The 10,457-nt window shown below is 43.9% G+C and overlaps 1 long non-coding RNA gene across 1 annotated transcript; it reads right to left on the bottom strand.

Annotated features, from left to right (window-relative positions):
• Positions 1-225: 225 nt before the first annotated feature.
• LOC309831694 lies at positions 226-9,804 on the bottom strand. Its single transcript, XR_014297623.1, has 3 exons — positions 9,305-9,804; positions 6,198-6,330; positions 226-1,253 (listed from the first exon to the last, which is right to left on the bottom strand). It is a non-coding gene; the product is annotated as an uncharacterized lncRNA (long non-coding RNA).
• Between the last annotated feature and the right edge of the window lie 653 nt (positions 9,805-10,457).

Genomic DNA, 10,457 nt, shown 5'->3' with positions numbered 1-10,457 from the left:
AAGGCTTACATTATATACATTCAAATAATTCTCAGTTAATATTTTCTTAACCACATGCAGTCAGTGTTTAATTTTCTTGTAGGGAGATTTTGAGGAGACACATGGTCCCAAGATTCCACAGGGTAAGCAAAGGCAACACATGTAAAAACAAGCTCTCTTTATTTTTTAAATTTTTGTCTGAAATCCTCTCTTCACTCAGAAGTCAGAATGCAGGGTTTGCTTTCTTAATATATTTTCTAGCACAATCAAATACCCTCTAAGTAGTTCACCCACCTCAAACCTTATAGTGACTATAGTTATGTCCTTTAAAATACAAATAAAACACAAGAGTTTAGCCAGACCACATGTGCTTAGTTTGCAAGAGCAGCACCACTTTTGACACAATTTTTGCCAAAAGTCAGGGTAAAGGTCCAAGCGAGCCAGCTGAAAGTCTAATGTGTGCAGCAGTGACTTTCGCTGCAATATCTTTGCTTCTGGCCAAGAGTGAAACAAGAGCACGGGGTGAAACACGTTCAAACAGGCTCCAGTCACCTGCCCTGGGCCTGCCGAAGTCCTTCCTCTGTATTTTTAAACCAGCACTACAGATATAATAATCTGCATTATTATATAGATGATAATAACAGTCTATAATGGATGGATCCAGTCTTTCAAGTTTTGCTTCATTTAAATCCAACCACATTCCATTTTCTTCTAAAAGTCTTTCTAATTAAGCCTCCCTGGCAGCTGGGAGGTTTGGAGGGCTCCCTCTGTGCCACACAGCCTCCCAGGTGACCCTGCGTTTGGAAGCGAGCATCCCAGGAAGCAGGCTCTCCACACAGCGTCCACTTTGCGGGTCCACGTGCAGCTTCCGTCACTGAGAAGGGGCGTCAGTTCCGGCAGCAGATGCCCAGGCTTTAATCAGGTGGAGGCCGCTTTCTCACTTGTCCAGTCACATCGCACGGTCCAGGTGTTGGTCCTGGAAACATAGTCTTAAAACTCATTTCCATTCTGCACGATTCCGTGGTGGACCTCAAAGCATTTAGTAAATCCCTTTTCTGCTTAAACTGGTCCAAGTAGATTCCACTGTTTGCAATCAGCAGCTCTAACCATCCTGAGACAAGGAACGTGACGTCTTAGGCTTTATGTCCACAATTCCTGATGAGACATCAGTGGAGCCGTGGGCATCTGGAAATATCCTTTACGATTAGCCCAGTGTAATGTCTTCTTAGGGAAGGCCAGGGGATGGGGCTCCTGACTCCGCAGGCCCAGAGTGCCTAAGGCTGTGAAAGCACTCAAAAATTAAAATGTACTGGAGACAGAGGTGCAAAACAAAATCCTTTTTAAAAATCTGCAGTAATAAATATACGTCTCACATAGACTGAAAGAGCTCCTGTTGGCAGGATAAGTTACTCTCTGCATTTGACTACAATGAAGAGTCTGGGAGTGAAAGAAATTACAGCAGGAGTCACTGGGACATAGATGGAGGAAGGGAAGGGAGGGAAGGAAGGAAGGGAGGGAAGGAAGGAAGGAAGGAAGGAAGGGAGGGAGGGAGGGAGGGAGGGAGGGAGGGAGGAAGATATGGCTCAAATGGAAAGAATTCATAGAAGACCAAGTAGGGGACAACAGAAAATCCACACCTAGGGACTTCCCTGGTGGTTCAGTGGTTAAGAATCTGCCTTCCAATGTAGGGGACACGGTTTGATCCCTGGTCGGGGAACTAAGAGCCTGCATGCCTCAGGGCAACTAAGCCCCCGTGCCACAACCCCCGAGCACATGGGTCACAACTACTGAGCACGCGGGCCACAGCAGAGGATCCTGCCTGCTGCAGCTAAGACCCAACGCAGCCAAAAATATAAATAAATAAATATTTTAAAAAAGAGAAAAACCACACCTAAAAGTGTTACAGCAAAACCCAAGAATATCAAATGAAAGAAAATTCTAAAAGCTTCCAGAGAGAAAGAAGTAATCATCTATAAGTGGGGTGACTAAACCACCTGTAAGTAAGCAGAGTATTATGTCTCAGTTTACGCAGGATCATCCTGGTTTACACCGACCGCCCAAGCTTAATTACTGGTAGTGCCCTCTTCACTCTCAAATGTGTCCTGGTTGAACGATAAATTTTATCTTCACCCTAACCTATAAAGGAGTAAGAGACAGACTGGTAGGGAAATGGTACAAGGGGATACTGGTGTAATGGTTTTAAAGTAGTAAGAGTAAAGAACTTTGAATGTCAGATTTTTTAATCCAAATTGTCACTCAGATGTGAGGATATAAGTATTCTCACTCATATAAAGCCTTAAAAATGTTATCACACAGTGGAAACGCTCTTGAAGGAAGGATTCAGACAAGAAAAGAGACAAATTCAGGAGACTGCTATAAGAGGTGTGGAATTAAGGATAATCAAATGCTTAGGTAAAGTCCACTATAGGACCCAAGTGGGAAACAGACTGTCCATAACAGTCTAGAACTAAAATCTCAGCACTATGGGGCTGAGGGAAGAGGGAGACCAAGGGACATGATCGTGGGCAGAAAATCCTGACTTATAAGGGCACAATAAGATATTTCTAAGTTTACTACTACAGGTAAATATGCATAATTATAGGTTTTAAGTAGAGGGTAGCCACAGTAAGAACGAAAATATAATGTTTAACTTTTTAAACTGGCAGAATACTCAAAATGACCAAGGAAAACAGGAAAAGAGAAAAAAGGAAGCCAAAAAAAATTCAATAAAAGCAAAATATGAAATAAGATGAATCCTAGTATATGGTCACCATAATAATTATAAATAGATAAAACTTACAAATATAAAAGATAAAGACTCTCAGATTGACTATTAAAAAAAATCAATGTCCAATAATATGATGTCTAGAAGAGACATAATTAAAACAGAAAGATACCGAAAAATTGCATATAATGGATGATAAAAATACAAATAAGATGTTAGCAAGTGGAAGTCAATACCACATTAAGAAAATAATTCCCCATGACCAAGTGTGACTTATTCCAGGAAAGCAAAGTTGGTTCAATATTTGAAAATCCATTAATATTATTCACCTATTTACAGATCCAGGAAGACATCATATAATTACAGGATCTCCACATCATATAATTACATCATATAATTACAGACATCATATAATTACAGATGCTGTAAAAACCTTGGAACGAAATTCAGAACACATTCCTGATCAAAATTACTCAATGGATTTGAAAGACGGTTTCTTTTGTTGTTGTTGTTAATAAATTGATTGATTGGTTGATTGATTTTTGGCTGCATTGGGTCTTCGTTGCTGGGTGCGGGCTTTCTCTAGTTGTGACGAGCGGGGGCTACTCTTCATTGTGGTGTGCGGGCACTAGGTGCGCAGCTTCAGTAGCTGTGGTGCATGAGCTCAGTAGTTGTGGCTTGCGGGCTCTAGAGCACAGCCTCAGTAGTTGTGGTGCACGGGCTTAGTTGCTCTGCAGCACATGGGATCTTCCCAGACCAGGTATCAAACCTGGGTCCCCTGCATTGGCAGGTGGATTCTTAACCACTGTGCCACCAGGGAAGTCCCCAGATGCTTTCTTAATATGAAAATAATAAAGATAACATACATATTCCTTGGTCCTGAAGCCAGCATCTTATTTAATGGAGAAACATTAGAGGCATTTTTACTAAGATCGAGAACAAGGTTAAGGATGCCCAGTATCTCCTCAACTATTCAACACTGTATAGGGATACTAGGCAATGCAATTAGAGAAGGGTAATCAAGTACAGGTGTAAGGATTGGTAAAGAAGTAAAAACTCTCTCTTTGGGCTTCCCTGGTGGCGCAGTGGTTGAGAGTCCGCCTGCCGATGCAGGGGATACGGGTTCGTGCCCCGGTCTGGGAAAATCCCACATGACGCAGAGCGGCTGGGCCCGTGAGCCATGGCCACTGAGCCTGCGCATCCGGAGCCTGTGCTCTGCAACAGGAGAGGACACAACAGTGAGAGGCCCGCGTACCGCAAAAAGAAAAAAAAAAAAAAACTCTATATATGATATGACAATATACCAGGAAAACCCTAGAAAATCAATGACAAAACTAACTCAAATAATTTAATGTAGTAGCAAGATATAGACCTCACATACAGAAATCAAGAGTTCTTTTACACAAACAATAACCAATTGGAGGACACGGTAGTAGAGAAAACCCTATTTACAAAAGCAACAAAGGAGATGAAATACTTAGGAATAAAAAAACATGAAATATGCAAAAACTATAGGAGGAAAACTTTAAAGTACTCTGGAAAGACACAAAAATAGACTTGAACAGATGGAAAGACACCACCTGTTCTTGGATAGGATGATTCAAACTTAGAAAAATGTCAGTTCTCCCTAGATTAACTTATGAATGCAGTAAAACCCCAATAGAAATAAAAATATCCATAGGCTTTTTTTATGGAGTTAGACAAGTTAATATTAAAGTTCATTTTGGGGACTTCCCTGGTGGAGCAGTAGTTAAGAATCCACCTGCCAATGCAGGGGACACGGGTTCGAGCCCTGGTCCGGGAAGATCCCACATGCAGTGGAGCAACTAAGCCCGTGCGCCACAACTACTGAGCCTGTGCTCTAGAGCACGTGAGCCACGACTACTGAGCCCACAAGCCACAACTACTGAAGCCCGCGCGCCTAGAGCCCATGCTCTGCAACAAGAGAAGCCACCGCAATGAGAAGCCCGCGCACCGCAACAAAGAGTAGCCCCCGCTCACTGCAATTAAAGAAAGCCCGCGCGCAGCAACAAAAACCCAATGCAGCCAAAAATAAATTTAAAAAATTTTTTAAAGTTCATTTGGAAAATTAAACATGTAAATATAGCTAGGAAAATACTAAAAAAGAAAAACTATGAGGGTGGCTTATCTCTGCCAGAAACCTTTTAAGTTACAATACTGTGGTGCGGGGGAATGAGCAGACAGAGACCAGTGGCAGAGAAAAGGAAGCCCAGGGATAGATACAAGCACATATGAAAATTTAATATACTCAGGTCACTGGGGCAAAGAATAAGTCAGATTGAAGTGGATTCTCAATAGCAAAACAGGACACCAGAGGACTTTGATAAAGTAAGAGAGTGGCATGGACATATATACACTACCAAACGTAAAATAGATAGCTAGTGGAAAGCATCCGCATAGCACAGGGAGATCAGCTCGGTGCTTTGTGACTACCTAGAGGGGTGGGGTAGGGAGGGCAGGAGGGAGACACAAGATGGAGGGGATATGGGGATATATGTATATGTATAGCTGATTCACTTTGTTATAAAGCAGAAACTAACACACCACTGTAAATCAATTATACTCCAATAAAGATGTTAAAAATGAAAAAAAGAAGAAGAAGACAGTCAAAACTCTAAAAAAAAGAGGACTTTGATAAATGTTGCTGGGACAACTGGGTAGCCATTTGCAAATAGACATTGTCACAGTCCTACGTCACACCATACAGGAGGATAAACACCAAATGAAACAAGGACATAAGTGGAAAAGGAAACCATTCAAACACTAGAAGAAACCATGGGTGAATTCCTCTTTAACATTAGTGGACAGAAAGGCTTTTTAACTATGACTCAAAATTCAGAAGTAATACAAAAAAAGGTGATAAATTTGACTTACCAAAATAATTTAAAAATTTTGCATGGCAAAAGCACTATATGCAAAGTCAAAAGGCAACTGTCAAGCTGGGAGACAACATTTGCAACTCATGTTACAGAGAAAGGCTAATAACTATAATATATAAAAAACTCTTTAAAATTGAAGAACAAAAAACAAAATTGTGATACAAAAATAGGAAAAATACACCATCAGACAATTCACCTAAAAGATATTAAAATGGTACTTAAATGTATGGAAAACATGTTCACACTCACTCATAATTAAAGAAATCAAAATAAAACAACATTGAAATATTTTTTACCTGTCAAATTGGTCAAAATAGAAATGCCCAATGATGCATCGTGTTGTCCAGGCTGTGGGCAAACACACTCGTACCTGTGACTGGTGGGAATGCAAATCTGTGTAACCTACCTTGCGGGGGAATTCAGTGATGCCCAGCAAACCTACACACACGGACTCTGGCCCAGCAATCCTCTGCTTTACCCTGAAGATTCATTCTGTGACAGGCAGGCTCTGCAACGGCTCCCCGGCATCCCACCGCCTGGAATTCAGGCCCCCGTGCACTCCCCTTCTTCGAGTGTTACCTGGACCTACTGACTCACCTCTAATGAACAGAATGTGGCAAAGGGATGGAATGCCACGTCTGACATTAGGCTGCAAAAAGCCTGTAACTTGGGTCTTGTTCTGTCTTGCTCGCTTGCGCGGATGGAAGCCAGCTTCCCATGGATGACCTGGGAACAGAGAGCAGCCTGCAGCCAGCAAGGCTCTCAGCCCAGCACCACCACGTGACTGCATCCTACCAACAGCCGCGTGAGTGAGCCTGCACCTGAGTCCTCTCAGCTGAGACCGCCGCCCTGCTGGAACCTCGACGGCGCTCTGGGACAGACCCGAGACAGATGACCCAGAGAAGCCGTGCGTAGATCCCTGACCCCCGGATTCCGTGAGGTGATGAACGTTCGTTGTTTTAAGATATTATATTTGGAGGGAATTTGTTATGCAGCAGTAGATAGCTCATAACTCCACATACACTTATGTATATATGTATGTGTATGTATGTGTATATAGTATGTGTATCTATATATGTATGCATTGTTACTCATTGTAACATTATTTGTTATGGAAAAACATGTAGAAAGAACCTAAGTAGTCATTAAGAAAACTGCAGAATACACTGTAGCATTATGCAGCTGTAAAAAAAAAAAATGACCTCCAAGAACCGATATGGATATTCCAGAATATAGTGCTAAGTGAGAAAAGTGAAATACAGAAGGGCACCTTAGAATACCAGCCTCATGTAAGAGAGGAGGGTGACGCAGGAGAATACGCATGTATCTGCTCTTTGTGCAAAAGAAATGCAGAAGCACAAACTAGAAATTAATGAGATTAGTCACCAGCCAGGGAGGTGTGGGAATGGGGTGGAGACAGTGAAGGGAAGGGAATGAGGAGAAGGAGGTGAGGGGAGAGAGACACCTCTGTGTGTCCTTTGGTTCTAGAACAACTCCCTCAAATAAGTACTTAAAGTCAGCCAGGATGTGGGGTAGCCCGGGTGTAGTGCACAGGTTCCAGATGAACCTGGCTGTGGGGAGACTGGATGACACAGGCAGTGAAGCGAGTGGGGAAGAAAATCACTAACCCGTTACGTTTGGAAAACGGTACATCGACTACACGGTGACGCTCAGGACAAAACGATCCACATTCAAATATCTCACTCTCGTTCGGAAATGTGATTCCCAAGGAGTGAGGGTAAGAAATTGTGAACTGAATTACGTTTAATCTAGGATTGAGCAAATATGTAAATACACCACGGATGATAAAAGCCAGGTTTCTCACTGTCAGAAAAAGACAGTTATGAGCCAGGCAAAGGGGAGGACAGGATGAATGGGAGGTGTAAGAATCAACTCATGGTGTCTATATATTGATCCAGTTCTGTCTGCTTGGGTGGCTGAGAGTCAAGGACACCCAGGGGCAGCACAACCTAGAGGTCAGATACCCGCTTCTAAGTATGAGTTTCCAATAAAAGAAACAGTACTCCTTGGAAAATGTCAACTCCAGCGTGGGGTTAGGAAAACACACGATGAGCTTGGAACATTTTTATGGTGCCAGAAATTAAGGAAGTGCTGAAAAAATCATGAGGGCATATGTTGAAAGAACACAGGAGCCTGCTTGAAGAGCCCCAGTGGCCAAATCTGGGACAGTTTTGGCAATAAAATAATGATAGTAATTACTAACCCATAGAATAAAATCAATACCCATAAGTCCATAGTCATATCAATGAAGAACGAATGAATGAATGGATGAATGAACGAATACACACACACACATACATACATACATACATGCATACAGCAGAGAAGGGACAGTTCTTCCTTACAGTAGAATTACAAAGGTAAATGTAAATGATGGAAATAGAAAATTTCCCTTAGGCTGACACCACAGTAATAATGGGCCTAGGCCAGAACCATCTACTGGTGCTAAACGTGGTGGGTGTGGGCATGATGAGGAATCATAGCTGCAGTCTCAGTGTATCTCCTCCAAGGTGTGTACCAATTACAGATGGGAAAACAGTGACTCTACGGCGAGGACACGCGGCTGACGCCACTGGAATAAAGTTAACAGAAGAGTCGTCCCTCATTATCCGAGGCTGATTGGTTCCAGGACCCCCCTCGGACACCAAAATCCGCAGGTGCTCAAGTCCCTTGTATACAATGGTGCAGTATTTGCATATAACCCATGCACATCCTTCTATACTTTAAATGTCTCTGGATAACTTACAATGCCGATTAAAATGCCAATGCCGTGTAGTTGTAAGTACGATGTAAATACTATGTAAGTATTTGCTGACACCTGAAACTTAAGGTTTGCTTCTTGGAACTTTCTGGAAAAATTTATTTTTAATGTTTTCATTCAATCTCAGTTGGTTGAATCCACCAGATTGGGAACCCATGGATACGGAGGACCGACTGTGTCTGTAATAAGACATATCAGCACACGTCTTTCCGGACAGGATGCACTGAGAATTCTGCGGTATTCTTGCCCCAGAATGCGTAAGCTCAGTGTAATTGTGAGGCAATATCAGATTAGCCCAAAGCAAAGGACATTCTACAGAATCACTCGCCAGGACTCTCCCAAAGTGCTCAGGTTGTGAAAGAGGAAGGAAGCCTGCAGACCCGCTAGGGGCTGCGGAGTCGTGGCCGCTGAACCCATTGGGACTGGGTCCCGGACACAATGAAGCACGTTAGGGGGACAGTTGGAGAAACACGAATAGAGTCCACAGCTTAGTTAATGGTGTTGCATCCACGTTAATTTCCTGGTTTTATCCCTGCGGTCTGGTGATGTAAGATGTCAACATTAGGGAGAATTAGGTGAAGGGTATGAGCAAACTCTACTATAAAAATTATGACATTATAATAACAAGTGTATAGGAAGCACTTAAGACGCTCTGGGTACTTTACATGCCACTATGTTCCCTCTTCCACAGATAGAGACTGGACACAAAGAGGTTAGATAGCTTGTCTGAGATCAGTCACACAGCACGGGGCTCAGGGTTTGAACCCAGGTCTTTAAGACCAGAACCCACCACCCAACCACTAAGCAACATGGTCAACCTCAGTCCCCAGTAATCGTGGAACGTTCACCTAAGACAAGTTCTGTCTGACGTGTTAATGGCCAGTAGTCGCAGCAGCAAAGACATTTGTCTTACTTTACCTGATCTCAGCTCAAGTTCCATAAGAAGAGTACGGGCATCTGCCGTCCAGCTGGAGTTTTCCTAACTGGAACTCAGATAACACACAACAGTCAGAGAAAATAATTTTCATCCTGTGGAAGCAACACAACCAGTACGAGAAGAAGTCCTTCCAGAAAGCCTGTAGCACAGAGCTGCCCTCCCAGGTGCAGGCCTAACCCTCTGCGCTTTCCCCTGTTTACACTGGCACTTGTGGGCTGGTCCCCAGGCAGAGGTGCAAGATCAGGGCCAAAAGCGATAAGCGATAAAGGGGATGCGGCTCCCCTGGTGGCGCAGTGGTTGAGGGTCCGCCTGCCGATGCAGGGGACGCGGGTTCGTGTCCTGGTCCGGGAGGATCCCACATGCCGCGGAGTGGCTGGGCCCGTGAGCCACGGCCACTGAGCCTGCGCGTCCGGAGCCTGTGCTCCGCGACGGGGGAGGCCATGGCAGTGAGAGGCCCGCGTACCGCAAAAAAAAAAAAAAAAAAAAAGAAAAGAAATAAAGGGGATGGAGTCTCCTAAATATGAGTTAGAAAGAAAGAAAGAAAGAGAAGGGCGGGGGGTGGGGGGCAGGGGGGCAGGGGTGGGGGGGGACGGGGGGCAGGAGGGAGGAATTTGTATGTCGTCAGTTTTAGCAGCCAATGAAATATTTGGGGTTTTCAATAAAATACACAAATCATTAAGATCTCCTATGCCCTCCACCTGTCTGCAGGGAGGACCCTGCTCTTCCTGTGTTAAGTTGTGATGCCCCAGGGACACAGTCACTGGGTTGGGCTGGAAGAGACTCTGCCCCCGGCTTTGGGAGCAAGGAGCACCTGAAGGAGAAGGTGGAAAGCGCAGACACCTGCTTCTCCTCCCGGATGCAGGTGGTTCCCAAAGCGGCTTTGCCCTCCTCGGCTCTCTCCAGGCTTGAGACTCTTCTGTGGCCAAATTACGCCCCCTTGTGGCCTCACAGATTCAAACCCTGAGGTCATGGAGTCGTGATTTGTGTTCAGCTAACGTTTGTTGTAAGGAATACAACAACACTTTTAAAAACACATACATCCTCCTTATTAGAATCTCCCTTTCGCCTCCTAACATACACATGAAAACCTAGGACGAAAAGCTCACACGTTTCTGAGATTTAGCGTCTGGGCCA

The sequence above is a fragment of the Grampus griseus genome (assembly GCF_964374135.1).
Source record: "Grampus griseus genome assembly, chromosome: 13".
Taxonomy (NCBI): Eukaryota; Metazoa; Chordata; class Mammalia; order Artiodactyla; family Delphinidae; genus Grampus; species Grampus griseus.
This window is presented reverse-complemented; position numbering and strand designations above follow the sequence as displayed.